This window comes from Aegilops tauschii, chromosome 5 (genome assembly GCF_002575655.3).
Source record: "Aegilops tauschii subsp. strangulata cultivar AL8/78 chromosome 5, Aet v6.0, whole genome shotgun sequence".
Classification (NCBI taxonomy): Eukaryota; Viridiplantae; Streptophyta; class Magnoliopsida; order Poales; family Poaceae; genus Aegilops; species Aegilops tauschii.
The window spans coordinates 338250194-338267779 of NC_053039.3; the positions used below are offsets into that span (position 1 = coordinate 338250194).

The following is a 17586-nucleotide window of genomic DNA, read 5'->3' on the forward strand; positions in this document are numbered from 1 at the left end:
TAGATCTGATCATAAACTCATAATTCATCGGATCCCAACAAACACACCGCAAAAAGTCATTACATCAAATAGATCTCCAAGAACATCGAGGAGAACATTGTATTGAAGACCAAAAGGAGATAAGGAGTCATCTAGCTACTACCTACGGACCAGTAGGTCTGTGGTAAACTACTCACGCATCATCGGAGGGGCAAGGGTGATGATGAAGAACCCCTTCGTGATCGTTAACCCCTCCGGCAGAGTGCCGGAGAAGGCCTCTAGATTGGATCTCGTGGTTCTGGAACTTGCGGCGGCTGGAATTGTGTTTCATCGACTCCCCTAGGGTTTTTGGGATTTTAGAGTATTTATAGAGGCGAAGGTCGGTGGAGAAGCCTCCCGTGGGCCCCACTACCCACCAGGGTGCGCCTGGGGCCTCTGGCGCGCCCTAGTGCCTAGTGGGCCCCACGGGCCCCCTCTGGTGCACTTCCTTAGCTCCCTGGGTGTCTTCCATGGAGAAAAACATCTTTAAAAAGTTTCATGGCATTTGGACTTCGTTTGGTATTGATATTCTGCAAAGTAAAAACTAGCAGAAAACAGCAACTCGCACTAGGCACTATGTCAATAGGTTAGTCCCAAAAATTGATATAGAGTTGCTAGTAAATGAGTATAAAACATCCAAGAATGATAGCATGGAACAATAAAAAAATTATAGATACATTTTAGACGTATCAGTCATGTTTGCAACAATTTTATATGGTTTTGGTATGATTTGATTGGAACTAACCTAGACTAACATTGTTTTCAGCAGAACTACCTTAGTGTTGTTTTTGTGCAGAAATAAAAGTTCTCAGAATGTGATCAAAATTTACGGTGATTTTCTGTGGACCTAGAGACCCCCGAAGCATCGAGGAAGGACCAGAAGCTTCACGAGGAAGCGAAGCCTGGGGGAGGGGCGACCTCCCCCTCAGGGCGCGCCGGGCAGGCTTGTCGCTCCCTCGTGGGCCTCCCTTGACGTGAGACCGATGCCAAAAATTCCTATAAATATCCAAACCCCCCGAAAGAACCCTAGATGAGAAGTTCCACCGCCGCAAGCCTCTATATCCATGAAAACTCAATCGGGACCCTGTTCCAGCACCCTGCCGGAGGGGGAAATCATCACCGGAGGCCATCTTCATCATCCCAGCAACCACCATGATGAGGGGGGAGTAGTTCACCCTCGGGACTGAGGGTATGTACTAGTACCTATGTGTTTGATCTCTCTCTCTCTCTCTCGTGTTCTTGGTTTTGCACGATCTTGATGTACCGCGAGCTTTCTTAATATAGTTGGATCATATGGTGTTTTCCCCTCTGTATCTTGTTATGATGAATTGAGTTTTTACCTTTGAGGTTTCACTATTATCGGATTGAATACTTTTATTGATTTGAGAACACTTGATGTATGTCTTGCATATGAATACCCTGGTGACAATGGGGTATATATTGATTCACTTGATGTATGTTTTGGCACTCAACTCGTGGATTCCCGAGGTGACATTGGGGTAATCTATGCATAGGGGTTGATGTACATTTTCGTCCTACTTTCTCCGGTCGAAATCTTGGGGCACTCTTTGAAGTTATTTGTGTTGGATTGAATATTATGAATCTGAAGTTGTTTGATGCCTATCGAATAATCAACTTGGATACTTGTGGTGACATTGGAGTATCTAGGTGACATTAGAGTTGGTTGATGTGTATCATATGGTGTTATTTTAGTACGAACTCTAGGGCTAATTGTGACACTTATAGGAATAGCTCAATAGATTGATCGGAAAGGATAACTTTGAGGTAGTTTCGTACCCTACAAACATTTTTCATCTTATGTTCTCTGCTAGATAAGAACTTTGGAGTGACTCTTTATCGCACATTGAGGGATTGTTATATGATTCAATTATGTTAGCACCGTTGGGAGATTGCACTAGTGAAAGTATGAACTCTAGGCCTTGTTTCTAAGCATTGCAATACCATGTGTGCTCCATTTTATCACTTGCGACCTTGCTGTTTTTAATTTTCAGTTTACAAAAACCTATATCTACTATCCATACTACACTTGTATCGCCATCTCTTCGCCGAACTAGTGCACCTATACAATTTGTCATTGTATTGGGTGTGTTGGGGACATAAGAGATTTCTTGTATTTGATTGCAGGGTTGTTTGAGAGAGACCATCTTCATCCTACGCTTCCCACGGATTGATAAACCTTGGGTCATCCACTTGAGAGAAAATTGGTATTGTCCTACAAAACTCTGCGCTTGGAGGCCCAATACGAGTCTACAAGAATAAGTTGTGTAGGAGACATCAGTAACTTCTATGTAAATAGCAATATATGCACCGCGGACCTAATAACTTAGGTACAAACATCACGATAACTTTGACCAGCAAAAGGAAGATGTTGAAAATATACCCCGGTCACTTTTGTGTAACACTACTAGAAAAAAGGCTGTTAGTGGCGCACCAGTTTTGCTATTAATGGCGCACTATAGGTGCGCCGCTATTACCACGCCACTAGTAACAAATACCAATGGCGCACCTCTGGTGCGCCATTAGTATTGCAGGTAATAGTGGCGCACCTTGTAGTGCGCCATTACTATTGCTACAGGTGCGCCACTGGTAACTTTTTTTTTTATTTTTTTTTGTTTTTTTTTGAATTTTGAAGGCGGGAAAATAGTAGTGGCGCACCGTCTAACCCCCACAGTGCGCCATTGCTATTTTTGAATTTTGAATTTGGATCTGGATCTAGATCTGGCTCATTTTTTTGCTTGAATTTTTTTCAAATTTCATTCTCGACCTGGATCTGGTACGTTCTTTGTGCCGGGGGAGCTCCATGTGGCCGGAAGTAGAGGAGGAGGTAGGAGAGACCGTGAGGAGGAGAGGAGGGAGGAGAGACCGTGAGGATCAGGAGAGGAGGGAGGAGGAGGTCGCCGGAGAGGAGGAGGAGGAGGACCGTGAGCAGGAGAGGAAGGAGGAGCACCGTGAGGAGGAGAGGAGGGAGGAGGTCGCCGGAGGAGGAGCACCGTGAGGAGGAGAGGAGGGAGGAGGAGGTCGCCGGAGGAGGAGCGCCGTGAGGAGGAGGTCACCGGAGGAGGAGCACCGTGAGGAGGAGGAGGTCACCGGAGAGGAGGAGATGGAGTGGAGGAGAGGAGGAGATGGAGTGAAGGAGAGGAGGAGAAGAATGAAGGGGTAAGTGGCTGGCCGGCCCTTTTAAACTTCTGTCCCAACTTAGCAGTGGCGCACCGTGCACTGGTGCGCCATTGCTATTTTTTTGAATTGTGAAGGCGGGAAAATAGTAGTGGCGCACTATTCACTGATGCGCCATTGCTAATTTTTTTTTGAATTTTTTGAATTGTGAAGGCGGGAAAATAGTGGTGGCGCATTATTCATAAGGTGCGCTATTGCTAACTTGTTTTTTATTTTTGTATTCTTTTTTAATTTTGAAGGTGGGAAAATAGCAGTGGCGCACCATGCACTAGTGCGCCATTGCTAATTTATTTGTTTTTTGCATTTTTTCAAATTTTTTTGCCTCCAGATCTTAAAAGCATCGTAACTTTTTTCTGTTAGGTTTTTGAGGATTCTAGAAAATCGATAACGAGCGTAGCCAGTCAAATTCGGATGTAACTTTTCGAGTAGATGATTTTTCATATAAAAAACTTTTTCATCGGAGGTCATATGCAAAAGTTACGGCCATTTTACCGAAACACGGCGGCCTTTTGCAAAAAAAATTCAAAATTCATGTTTGTTAATTTTCCTAGCAACTAGAAAACATAACACATGGGCATCTATTTTTTGATTTTTTTTTGAATCTTTTAACATTTTCTTTTATTTTTTTTAAAACCTAAAAGGCGATCCATAGGGGGGTGTTTGTGTGTGTGAGACGTTAGTAATGGCGCACCCTCCCTGGTGCGCCATTACTAACCTCACACACACACGCAGGCACACCCCCACCAGAGCTACATAGTAGTGGCGCACCTAGGTGTGGTGCACCATTGCTATGTCTGGTGGGGGGATGGACAAAAAAAATAGCAATGACGCACTATTAATGTGGTGCACCATTAGTAAAAACATAGTAATGGCGCACCTGATTCTGGTGCCGCACCACCATCATGGTGCGCCACTAGTAGAGATATTGGAATAAGCCTTTTTCTAGTAGTGTAAGTAGCATGGTAATATGCACACCGCCAACCTGATAACTACATACAAACACCATGATAACTTTGAACCAGGGAAAATGTTTTTTGGTTGAAAACATCCCGCTGGTCACTTTTGTATAAATAGAATGGTATTTTACGCATCGTAGAGTTGAAAACTCAGGTACAAACACCGTGATAACTTTTCAACCCCCCACCGGGGGGGGGGGGGGGGGCGGTTTGTTGAGAACATGCCCCAGTAACTTCTGTGTAAATAGCATGATCATATAAGAATCCAGACCTAATAACTTACGCAAAAACACCATGGTAACTTTTGGCTGGGGCAAAAAATATATTTGAAACATACACGCAGTAAATCCTGTATAAATAACATGATAATATATGCATCACAGATCTGATAACTTGCATAATAAACACCACAATAACTTTGACTGGGGTTTTTTGTTTGAAATATACTCTAATAATTTTTGCGCAAATAACATGGTAATATACGTAACATGACAACTTATGTGCGAACACCGTGGTACTTTTGATGAAGGTGGAAAAAGTTGTTGAAAACTTACAGCGATAACTTGCATCGGAAAAGAATGGTATTTTTACGCGCCACATAGCTAATAACTTACGCTCAAACACTATGACAAAGTTTCCCTGGTCAAATAGTTGTTGAATTATATCCCGACAACTTCCGTGTAAAGTTTTCATGTTACCCATGCTAAATTTACCATGCTTCTCATGCTTTTGTTATCAACCTTTTAACGTTATAGTTATCAACTTTACCATGTTTTTTTGTTATCATGATGGTAATATTGAAGTTATCAACCTTATCATGCTTCCCATGTTCTAGTTATCAGCCTTCTAACGAGATAGTTATCAACCTTTATCATGCTAACGTTTACCATGCTTCTAATGTTCCAGTTATCAACCTTCTAACGAGATAGTTATCAACCTTTATCATGTTATTTTGTTACCAGGGCGCTAATGTTTTGAAGTTATCATGATGGGCACTGTTGGAAAACGTTGCATGGAAAACAAAAAAATTTCTACGCACACGCAATGATCTATCCATGGAGATGCATAGCAACGAGGGGAGAGTGTGTCTACGTATCCTCATAGACCGTAAGCGCAAGCATTTCTCAACGCGGTTGATGTAGTCAAACTTTTTCGCGCTTCAACCGATCAAGTACCGAACGCACGGCAACTTCACATTCTGCACACGTTCAGCTCGGTGACGTCCCTCGCCTTCTTGATCCAGCAAGACGTCGAGATAGTAGATGAGTTCCGTCAGCACAACGGCGTGGTGACGGTGATGGTGAAGTGATCCTCGCAGGGCTTCGCCTAAGCACTACGAAGATATGACCGTGGGAGTAAACGATGGAGGGGAGCGCCGCACACGGCTAACAATTGTCTGGGGTGTGCTAGGGGCGCCCCCACATATATATAGGTGCAAGGGAGAGGGGAGGCAGCCAGGGTGCGCCCCAAGTAGGATCTCCTACTTGGGGTTTTCCCAAGTGGCGCCCCCCTTCCATAAAACACCGAAGAGAAAAGGGAAGGGGGAAGAGAGAAGGGAGAGGGGGGGGGCGAACCCCTCTTTTCCTTCTCCCAATCGGCCTCCTGCCATAGGGGGGGTGATCCAACCCTTGTGGGCTGGTGTGCTCCCCACTCATGGCCCATATGGCCCATATATTCCTCCCGGGGGTGTCCGGTAACCCCTCCGGTACTCCGATAAATACCTGATACCTTCTGGAACACTTCAGGTGTCCGAATACCATCGTCCTATATATCAATCTTTACCTTTCGACCATTTTGAGACTCCTCTTCATGTCTGTGATCTCATCCGGGACTCTGAACAACATTCGATCACCAAATCACATAACTCATGTAATACTATATCGTCAACGAACGTTAAGCGTGCGGACCCTACGGGTTCGAGAACTATGTAGACATGACCGAGACACCTCTCAGGTCAATAACCAGTAGCGGAACCTGGATGCTCATATTGGCTCCTACATATTCTACGAAGATCTTTATTGGTCGAACCGTTATGACAACATACGTAATTTCCTTTATCCATTGGTATGTTACTTGCCCGAGATTCGATCGTCGGTATCTACATACCTAGTTCAATCTCATTACCGGCAAGTCCCTTTACTCATTCCATAATACATCACCTCGTGACTAACTCCTTAGTCGTTTGCTTGCAAGCTTATGATGTGTATTACCGAAAGGGCCCAGAGATACCTCTCCGATACTCGGAGTGACACATCCTAATCTCGATCTATGCCAACTCAACAAACACCTTCGGAGATACCTGTAGAGCATCTTTATAATTATCTAGTTACGTTGTGACATTTGATAGCACACAAGGCATTCCTCCGGTATCCGGGAGTTGCATAATCTCATAGTCGAAGGAATACGTATTTGACATGAAGAAAGCAATAGCAATAAAACTGAACGATCATAATGCTAAGCTAACGGATGGGTCTTGTCCATCACATCATTCTCCTAATGATGTGATCCCGTTATCAAATGACAACTCATGTCCATGGTTAGGAAACCTTAGCCATCTTTGATCAATGAGCTAGTCAAGTAGAGCACTAGGGACACGGTGTTTGTTTATATATTCACACATGTATTAAGGTTTCCGGTCAATACAATTCTAGCATGAATAATAAACCTTTATCATGAATAAGGAAATATAAAATAACAACTTTATTATTGCCTCTAGGGCATATTTCCTTCAGGCATGTCATAGTTATCACGTTGCTTATGCCAAAGTTATCAAGCCTAATTATAACTTTTTTCTAATATGGTAGAAAGAAGAAGCGTTTAAATACCCCTACTTATGTAAGGCAACTAGAAAAGATTGGTGAGTTGGTTATTGGGTTTAGTAGCAACCCAGGAGACCAGGGTTCAAATCCCCTTTTAAGCACTTTATTTCTTTTTCTCCTTCACCAAGACTAACTCACATAAAGCTGGGCGAGTAAAAGAAGTCCTTGAACCAAGGTGAGGAAAAAGAATAGAGAAAAGGAAAATCGGAAAGCGGGAGGATCGAACGAGACACGGGACGGGAGGACCCGATCTAGGGTCCTTCGCATCTACCGCTAAAATCAGAATGTTCGGAAGTTAGCATTGTCCATCAATCTATGCGTAGTTTAACGTGGAAAAACATCCCTTGACCAATAAGTAATCCCGAACACATGATATGTTCTCACCTGTATTTAGACCTTTTTATCCAATCACGGCCATGTGTGAAACCCGCTAAGCTGTGATGGAGCACCGAGACGTCGCGTCCAGCGAGGCGGGCTCGGCGACGGCCGAGATGTCCTTGTGGCTCAGCTCCAGGCGTCTTGACGCCATGGATCTGGGTCTCCAAATCCTTTGGTTGCGGGCATCTGGGGACTGGATCCTTGCATCAGAGCGGTTCGCGGGTGGACCGGTAGGTGGAAAAGTCGGTCAAGATCAAGGTGGGCGAGTGACTGTCAGAAGGCTCTGGTGGCGGTCGGAGTAGTCAACGACAGCGCCCGTGGGCATCCTAACCTTGCCGAAGGCGTCCGCGATGTAGTTCGCATCCCGCCTAAATCACTCTGGGGAAACCCTAGATCTCCCGAGTCAGACATTGGCGGCGCCTAGTTTGCCCTTCCTTTGGCGCAACATGTGGGAGTTGGACTTGGCTTGTGAGACCAAGGCCAGATGGTGGTGCTCGAGGAGGTGGAGCGGCGTGGCATCTACTGTGTGGAGAACGGCGGGTCTAGGTGGCATGGCACAGTGGGGTCTTAGTGGCGTACGTGTGATGGTGGACGAGCACAAGTCAGTGGTGCTGTTTGGCGCCGTGGCGGCGTCTATGGTTGGCATGGCAAGGATCATGCGGATGGTTGACCTAAAGATGGGTCGACATTTCGATGGTGGTGATGGCGTCTAGAGCATGTGCATGTGGACTGTGGTGCACACTTAGGGTCTGCTGGAACCGATGTGTGCTGCCGGTATGCCAAGCGGATGCAGGTGGCTCGGTGATGACCCCCAAATCTAGATGGTGGGGTCTTGTGATGGCATCCTCCACTGTCATGTTTGTAGGTGTGACGTGGTGGCCTGAGATTGTTTGATGTATGTTTTATGTTTCTGCTAGACCTTTGCGGAATAATAATGTCTCCTCACACGCAGATACGTTGATTGTGCTGTGCATCCACGTACGGCGTCCAAAACCAAACTACCAAAGATGAAGTGCAGGATCACAGCTTATTTCCGGGAGAAGCTGATTGAGATCGCTTAGACTTCTAGTATATGTAGCACGATGACGACCGTGCATACAGTTAACAAATAGGAGTATTAATTAATTTTGCTTACCCAGTTAAAGGTTCCTTTGATTCAAAGGATCTTCATAAGAATTTTGAAGGATTAAATCCTTTGGATTTTTTCCTATGTTGGTTGTTTAAGCCATAGGATTGAATCCTATAAGAATTTTTTTTCCAAGGATTTCTCTGTACTAGTTCCCATAGAACTTTTAGCGTCCACTTAAACCTCTCTAAAAGAATCCTTTGTTTTTCGATGATGTAATCAAACAAACCAAAATCATGTAGAAATGAGATGAGCATAACATTTCAATCCTATGCTTTTTCTGTTCCGGCGTTTTTAGAATCCTAAGAATCAAAGAGGGCTTGATATTACATACGCTGAGCACCTTACTTCATCCTCAACGTAGCTCGTTTTCTTGTCCGAGCAAATTGGGGAAAAACTGGCAACCAGCTCCGACAGATCGCCATTTCCTTTCCCTTACACCACCACACATCAGGGTGAGTTTCCACACGCAGACTTACAAATCGATAGGACAAAGGAAAAAACCTAGTACAGTTTCAGAAACAATAAAATAAGCATGGATCACATCTTTATTCGCTCCAACGCAATCAGCAAAGTGCAGATTGATATGAAACATGATCATCATCATTCATGGGTCGGGACACTGGCAAGTCTTGACGCAGTCGTCTCTGTGCTTGTAGCACGGGCCACCCCAGCAAGAACCATCGCAGCACCACTTGAATGCATTTGGCGGAAATATGGCATAGCGACAACGATAGCTCACATCCGTTATGTTGATCCCCATCTTGTGGATGCTCCGTCCTAAAGAGAAAGAAAATTGAAGTAGTTACAATATATTCTCCCAATAACAAGATAAGTAGATTTATTCTGTATATGAAGTCATAATAAAGTCTACATGGAAAACCACTCTGGATCTGATCTTTCCATGGAGTTGATGAAGCAACTTTGAACATACTGATGAATACTAGAAATAACAAACTTTAATTGTTAACTTTACCGTATATCGGCCGAGGAGTGGCCAAGCAAATCACAAGAACCAATGAAAGTAGTAGGAGAGCTTGGCCATTGTGCTTGATGTGCGTTGCCATGGTGTGAGAGATTCACTGGGTTTTGGTTATGTATCCTTGTTGTTCATTGCAGTGTATGCAGAGCCTCACACATAGCTGCACATTGCACATACAGAAGTGGTCATAATCAACTTTAATTCAGAGCCTGTACATTGCACATATGTTTTTTTGTAAGAGGAAATAAGCTTCATCCTCTCTCAAGATACATATTTCTCTTTGTTTCATAACAGCCGTTGTTATAAGCTACAAAGTTGCTATCTAAATCAACTAGAAGTATAATTCAGAGACTTGTCTACTGGGATTTTGTAAGCTACAAGAGTGACGTCTAAGTCAAGAATTTGGGCTTGAACAGCCGCTGAAAGAGTCACTGTAGTGCTGCAGTCTCAGAAGATCTGAGTTGAAGAAACTTACTGTAGTTGTTATGAATCAAAAGAGACAAAATCATGTTATCTAAGTATCTGATGCTCAAATAAACAATGTGGGTGATTCTTGATTTGATTCATAAGAAAATTAGCTGGCCGCTTCCCCTGATTGAACTTCTCAGGGAAGCGATCAGTGTAAGAGGAGGGTGTCAGACAGAACATCCTCCATTTCAGAGTGCTTAGCACGGGAAGCTCCATACTGTGAATAGCATTTGCTTCAGAAGGGAGAGATGACAATGCTCTACCTTCTAGCCGAGGTGGACATGCTCGGGGCGAAGACTGCGGAGGAGATCGGGCGGCAACCAGTAGCAACCCGAACCGGGGCCGGCAGGCAGCTGGAAGACGAGGTAGGCGGCCAAGCTAGAAGACGAGGTCGACGGCGCTAGGGTTGGGCAGGAGCTGGAAGACGAGGTCGGTGGTGGAGCTTGAGGATCTGGTCGATAGAGCTCGGCGTCGGGCAGGAGCAGGAGGACGGAGCTCGGGTTGAGAGGCTGCTTACGTCGGCGGTGTCGGGGTCGAGCTGGAGCTGGAGGACGGCGAGGGGATCGGGGCGGCCTGTGGGGAGGGGGCGCCGGGAGACCAGGTGGGCGGCGCTCGGGTGCGCTTGCTGAAGCGTGGGATGGGGAACAAGCGGCGCACGGCCTGGGCTTGGTGGTGGCGCGGGGTTGGCAACGGCCGGCGGAATGAGGGGAGTGGGAGAGGCTGCTGGTGGCACTCGGTGGTCCAGTGTGAGAGCATCTCCAACAGTCGATGAAAAAATCCTTCTAGAAAAAAACAGTCGATGAAAAAATTGGTGCCAGAGGCTGCTTAAACATCACAAAAGATTACATTTCCACCACAAATTATGTATGCGTAACAAGGTCTAAAACGCGGCGCCGACACGTCTTGATACAGGAATACTTAATATTCATGCTGAAAATGTTGCAAGTAAGTCTATTAGTGAGTAAGAGTGTTGAATGCCTGTGTCCCTGTATGTACGCCTGTGCATGCACAACATTTTGCCATAATCCCTCGACTGCCATCAGCCACATACGCGCTATGCCCAGAGCATTGTTAACCCGACGAACATGAGCGCAGCAAGGGCAAAGCATAACCCTATAATCGTCGCAAATGCCTACAAGATGGTAAATATCACAAAAAAAACCACATTAGAAGGTCGATGATTAAACCTAACACCTTGCCATTGCTTGAGGCTCGAACAAATTGCTGCCAATAAAAAGGTGAATGGGAGGTCTCATAGTTACCTTTCCTTCTGACTGGAAGTTGAACTTGACAATGAACCATTTCAGTCCTCTATCAACAGGAGGGGCCAACACAAAGGCTCTGTAGTAAACCAAATAAATCGTCTGTTAGAACAGAGGGTAGTGGATTTCGACAAGTAGCAATGCATTCTTTAAAACTTGAAAAGCTTAAGGATGTTCCTCAAGTTACCACTGCAAAGTAGAGTAGTATCCAACTATGCTTTCGCTACACTGATTCGGGCAACAAGTTATACACTGAGTTGGAGACTGACTCACCCTCCAGCGCGAAGAATTTTCGTAACCTGACTGCCAGCCACACCATTGCCATTAACTTAAGGAATCTGCTTTAATTGGTATAGAACACATTATAGTGGGAACTGATTTACAAAAAATAGATTTTACAACCATTACCATACCTCTCCACTGCTGCAGCATACCTATCCTACCAGGAGCAGGCGAAAAATAAAACCTGAAAAGTAAATCAGACAGTGACTCTCTTCCAGTCCATCCAATGCTCCTATTGCATCTGCAATTGTTTTAGCTCATGGAGATGCATGAAGTGAAATAAGGTTTTAAGTGAATTAATGGTCTTTTTCTCATGACCAATGAAAACTTTACATTTTGAAGTTACATAATAAAATGTTTGTTTTGAAATTAATGTAAAACTAAAAAACAGCACGGCATCATAGTTACCATGCATTGACCTACGAAACTAATAAAAAGGTGGTGACATAATACACAGTATTATGTAGTCCATATGACAAAACTCCAGCAGCACCATATCTCTTCAATTGTTCTAGCAACCTGAACCAGCAATAAGACATGAGAAATGGTGAACTGTCATTTTATAAGACAAAATTTAAAGAGTAAACAGGATGTGTCATTCCAAGTATTGGTATAATTTGCCGCGGGGGACATATTAGTATAATCATGAAAAAGGTTTGAGAGCTTGAACCTGACATTCATTAGACTCCGTTGCATGGATGGTGCTAGGTTCTTTTGTAATACATGCAAGGGTATCGGTATAACAATCCATGACTAAGGTTGAGTCCTTAGGCTCAATTAGATGGATGATGCAAGGTTCTTCTGTAATAAATGCAAGGGTATTACTCACACTACCATTAGATGCTATATGTTAGTCCTAGCCTAGCAATTTTTCTGCCCATATATATTTGCATAAAAGACTAACTAATTTTTAAGTGAACCCAAATAAATACAAGTGCACCAACTTTGGTGAGGTCTTCTGCTTCTCTGAGTACATTCTAGTGTAGAATGCAAACTCAATTGTTAAGCTAAAGTCCTAAAGACTGTCATGGGACATGATAAAACGAAGATGTATTATTGTCTTTGGATTTATAGTTAGTTGTGGATACTCTTTAGGCGAAAATCTTCTGAAAAAATCTTTACCATAATTTCTTTCCCCTGTATGAAAGAAGAAAATAATTCATCCCTAGGAAAACACTAAAAAATTGGAGAAGCAAAGTTATTATGTGCCACAAAGATCATACCGGTCGAGTCTCCTTGTAGCTGCTTGCTTTCTTCAATATTAAGTGCATGAACCTAAAAAGAAAATGTAGATCAGAATATGCATCAATAAAAAAACATGTACCCAAATCTAAATTATATTATCGTAAGTGTTCGTTTGTTTTAAAGAGTTCCATTAATTCATTATTCCCCAAATGAGCGGTTTACAACTTTACATAACAGCGCCAGTAACTACCTATGGGGATTTACAAAAGGTCAAAACTTGCATCAGAGTTACACTCCTAACGATGCAACATAAATTCCATGAATATGACGTACGTGTTGCAGACATGTTTTTGTCTACCCAACAAAAGCGCAGGTAATTTCAATATTTTGCCAGTCAAAGAAGCACTGTGACTAGCTGATTGCCTCTACTCTCATCACACTAAAAATTCAAATTTTACTACAACATTTCAGAATTATTATCTTCTACTCCCTCTGTTCAAATGTAAGTCTTTTTAGAGATTCCAACAAGGGACTACATATGAAGCAAAATGAGTGAATCTACACTCTAAAATATGTCTATATACATCCATATGTTGTAGTCTATTTGAAATCTCTAAAAAGACTTATATTTAGGAACGGAGGGAGTAGTTCTAGGAAGACAACAGACAGTCTAACAATATTTTGTTAACTTTCTGCATTAGTTACCAGTTACAACTCTTTTAGTGGAAGTATTACACATCCCAGTTAACAAAATTATATGTAAGAAGCTAACAAAATGAGAAATGTCCTCCAAAAGTTTGTTAAGCATCTTAGGGATTAATCTACAAAATTCTTTGGGCTTGGAGAACATATCTTCACTGGAAAGTTTATTATGTTTCCAAAATGTGCTCATAATAATTGTTGTTTGTATAGTTGAATAACATGACATTATTGTATGTGTAGTATTTCATCAGTTGTTGGATTCATGTCATACCAAGAAACATCATTTGTTACAATTGGATAAAGATTCCTCGCTGAACCTTTGAGGTGAAAGCATGCTTCTCATCTTATAGTGTTTGCTATGATTGCACAAGCTAATTTTTTATCATCTAGTGTTTTTACTTTTAATTAATGTTAGGGTGTCATATTGAATACCATGCATATTTTTACCGAAGAACTGACAGTATGTTTCTGTACCAAAGAAATCAAAATGGTTGTAGGGTGCGATTTTAATATGGTCATTCGGATTTTTTTACAAGAGGTGGTATAAGCAAAGGCTCTAAAATCATAAACTTAAGTGAGAATGTATTTGCAATAATATTTACCCGGGGAGATAGATGCCCTTAAAACCATTGATATGAATCAAGTATTAGACATTTTTACAGTTTAGGTTCTCTGTATAAATTGTATGTGACATTAATCTTCAAACCTTTTTATACTAAATATTTATACTTCCTTATACCTCATTTCATTACCAAATCTTAATAAAAAATCTCAATACAACATTTAGTGACATTAATAATTTACCTATATTGAAGAAAAATAGTCGTTTTAATACAATTCAGAAATCTATTATAATTTTTATCTCTGGTCATTTAGTTGAACTCTAATCAAAGTAAACATGGTGAGAAAAAGATAATTCTAGGGAGGGGTGATGAGTGTGTTTGTGTCGTAGTGTATTTATATGTGTTTGTGCCTACTCTAATATCCTCATAATGTTTTGTACAATCTACAGGTCAAATAAATATCCTAAATAAATATTTTGAGTGTGTGCTTTTCTAGTTTGGTTTGTTAGAAATTCTAGAGTGTATAAGTTGGCAATAAATGCCTTTCTCCTCAATAACTGACGTGTAATTTTCTACAAATATTTCTTCTATAGGTGCACTATGATATTGATCATAGTAATTATCAACATCATCAAAGGGAGATTTGTCAAAGGATTTGAGCTGGTGATCAATCTACAATATCATTATGAGATCACATGTGTTTTGCATCGTACCTCTAATGGTCTCATATTCAACATGGTTTATGGTGATGACTTGGTAATTTGCACATTTTCTTGTTAATAATGTCGATCTCGGTTGGCATAAAATTGTTGATAACTAGGAATAATGGAGTAAATTTTCTTCCCGACTATTTCCAAGTCGGGGCGGTCGGGTGGCACTGCCCCCCCCCCCCCCCCCCCCCCGGTCTTGTACATATTTCTGCCACCGACCAAGGGTCATAAGAGCGCAGCTCAAAAAGATGTAGGAGTCATGGTAGAATGCCAAAAATTCACAATGCCGTCACTCAACATCGAGTCCTGTGATTTAAGTGTTGCTCTCTTTATGCTTCTTGATTTATCTGTATGAACTTGACTATGTCATGGATGTATATAAAAACAATTCCTTAGCTACTTGTTTTCTTGGGTAGTAGTAATTGCCATTGAGGGTTTTGCCGAGGTACATGCTTCATCTCCAAAATACAATGAGCTTATTTCAAAGAATTAGGTCCATTGTCGTGATGATGTTCTTTTGAAATATTAATGCTTGTGCAATTTTTTTTTGGGTTGATAACTGGGATAGTTGTCATTTGGGAGACCACAAGCTCATCTACGGGCTCATAAAATCGTTGATATTTCTACTAGTCACGAGTCCCTTCATCCTTCTCTTTTGGCTCTGCAAATTTTGATTTCATGTCTTGCATTCATACCAACTGGCTGGTGCCTCCTCATAATTATCAAGTTTCAATTACACTAACCAATTATACAATGCTATCATTATTTTCATGATTTTCACTATTATATCCCTTCACTATAGAGTTTGTTCAGGTTTTTAGGCCAAAAATAGAATATTATCCTATAGGGGAGCTTATACAAATCATTGCCCATGTTTACGGTTACGGTATGGGTACTCTGCTCTCATTTTTCTAATTATGTCGGTTTTGCTTGGCATAAAATTGTTGACGAACGAAAAAACTAGAATAAATTTTCTTCGGGATTATTTCAAAGCCCCCCCCCCCCCCCCCCCCCCCCCCCGCGCCACTTGTACATATTTGCTCTCTTCACGCTTCTTAAGTAATGTATACTCCGTCCGTCCGAAAAAGCTTGTCCTCAAATGGATGTATCTAGTACTAGCTTTTTCGAACAAGGGAGTACTAGATGACCCACTGCGCCAATTGGTGTAGAGACCAACTACAACCCAGAAGCTAAGCGAACTATTTGAAGTTTTTTTTCTTCAACTGTTTGCAAATGATTGCATTCATACTGTGATTCTATTTGCCTTGACAATAATCATTGCTCATAAGTTTCACTGGCGAATTGTTTTTGATGACACGATACTCAAGCTATAGGCAAGCTAGTGAGCATACATAGCATGATATGCCTTCCGGTCAAGGAGACGCAATGACAACAGAGGCCCGCCAAGAAATAGGCAAAAGAAACAAACGCCATCATGCACACGGGTTCATGCTTCATATGCTCAATTTATGCCCGACCACTGCACGTAGACTCACTGCGCTACCGTTCACAGCTCACCATACTCTATTTAGACGTTATCAAAGGCCTGGATGCCCACCTTAATCTTACACGGTCATTGGACGACTACCATATCAGCCGGATGGGCACACCCGGCTAGCGCAGTGTGCGGGGCAAGTCTGCTGCCGTGTTGCCGGGTCGGTGGCTGTTGTTTCTTTTCCTGTCAGGGTCTAAGAGCATCTCCAGCCGTTGGCCCCTCAGGGGGCGTCTAAAATCGTCGTCTGGGGTGACCCGACGAAAAAATGGGCCTGGGACGAGTTGGCCCCCAGCCGCCACCTCCAGGGCCGGCCCCAGGCGCGGGGAAAAATTGTGTAGCAAATTTAAGCAAAGTTCGGCTAAAACACGACAAATTTCGGTAAACTTGGGCTTATATTTGCGGATTTAAGTCGAGTAGTCGTCATTACATATAAAAACTAATAAAAAAAACTTGCTGAAGGCCGAGAAGTCGCCGTCGTCGCCGCCATCGTCGGCCTTCTCCTCCTTGACTCGTGCGCCCCTGCTGGACCCCTCCCCGGCTGGTGGCGGCAGCGGCGCGTCGTCGTCATCGTCGCTGTCGTCGATGATGACGACTCCTCCTTCGTCGCGGCCTCGGCGGCGCTGCTCGAAGCGCCGCAGGGCGGCGCGCTGGCGCTCCGTCGCCATCTTGATGGAGTCCTGGCGTGCCCATTCAAGGGCCGCGTCGTCGTCGAGCTCGACCTCGCTGTGCTCCGTCTTCACCGGCGCCAGCCCCGGCTCCGTCTTCACCGGCGGCCCCGTCTTTGGCTTGACGAAGCGCGGAGGAGGAGCCGACGAGGAGGCGCGCCGGCCGCCCTCGTTGATGACGGTCTCGACCTCGTCGGCGAAGTAGGATGGTTTGGCCACGGCGTCGAGCAACGGGGGAATGGGCACTCCCCCATTGCTGAGCCTCCAGCCCGTCGGCCCGGCGCGCATGTCCGGCGGCGCCGGGATGTTCGCCTGGAACAGGAGCCAGGACTCCTGTTCCCGGAGCGAACGGCGGCCGAAGCCGTTGGCCGCCGCCTCGTCTCCGGGGAAACGCTCGGCCATCGGGGAGATGCAGTGGCTGGGGAGAAGAGATCGGCGGTGGCGCTCGGGAGATGGAGTGGCTGGGGGAGAAGAGATCGGCGGCGGCGCTCGGGAGAGGGAGGGCTGGGGGAGAAGAGCTCGGCGGCGGCGCTCGGGAGAGGTGGAGAGGTGGCACTCATCACAGGCGAGCGAGGCCATATATAGCCGCGCCGCGTCCGTGTGTACGCGTCCGAGGGAGGGGAGGCGTCGACGCGCCGCCCCGTGAACGCGCCGCCCGTGAGGAATCAATGGCAAGGCTGCCGCCTCAATGGCAAAGCTGACCGGCGGCAGCCTTGCCATTGATTCCCCGCGGGAAACCGAGGCGTCGGGAGAAGACGAGGCGGGCGGTGTCGCTGACGC

General features: G+C 44.1%; 1 long non-coding RNA gene and 1 pseudogene across 1 annotated transcript; both read right to left on the reverse strand.

Moving 5' to 3' along the window:
* Positions 1-8812: 8812 nt before the first annotated feature.
* On the reverse strand, positions 8813-10675 carry LOC109745789 (uncharacterized). Its single transcript, XR_002228637.4, has 3 exons — positions 10206-10675; positions 9469-9634; positions 8813-9272 (listed from the first exon to the last, which is right to left on the reverse strand). It is a non-coding gene; the product is annotated as an uncharacterized lncRNA (long non-coding RNA).
* Positions 10676-10996: 321 nt separating this feature from the next.
* LOC109745784 (uncharacterized) lies at positions 10997-17208 on the reverse strand (annotated as a pseudogene).
* Between the last annotated feature and the right edge of the window lie 378 nt (positions 17209-17586).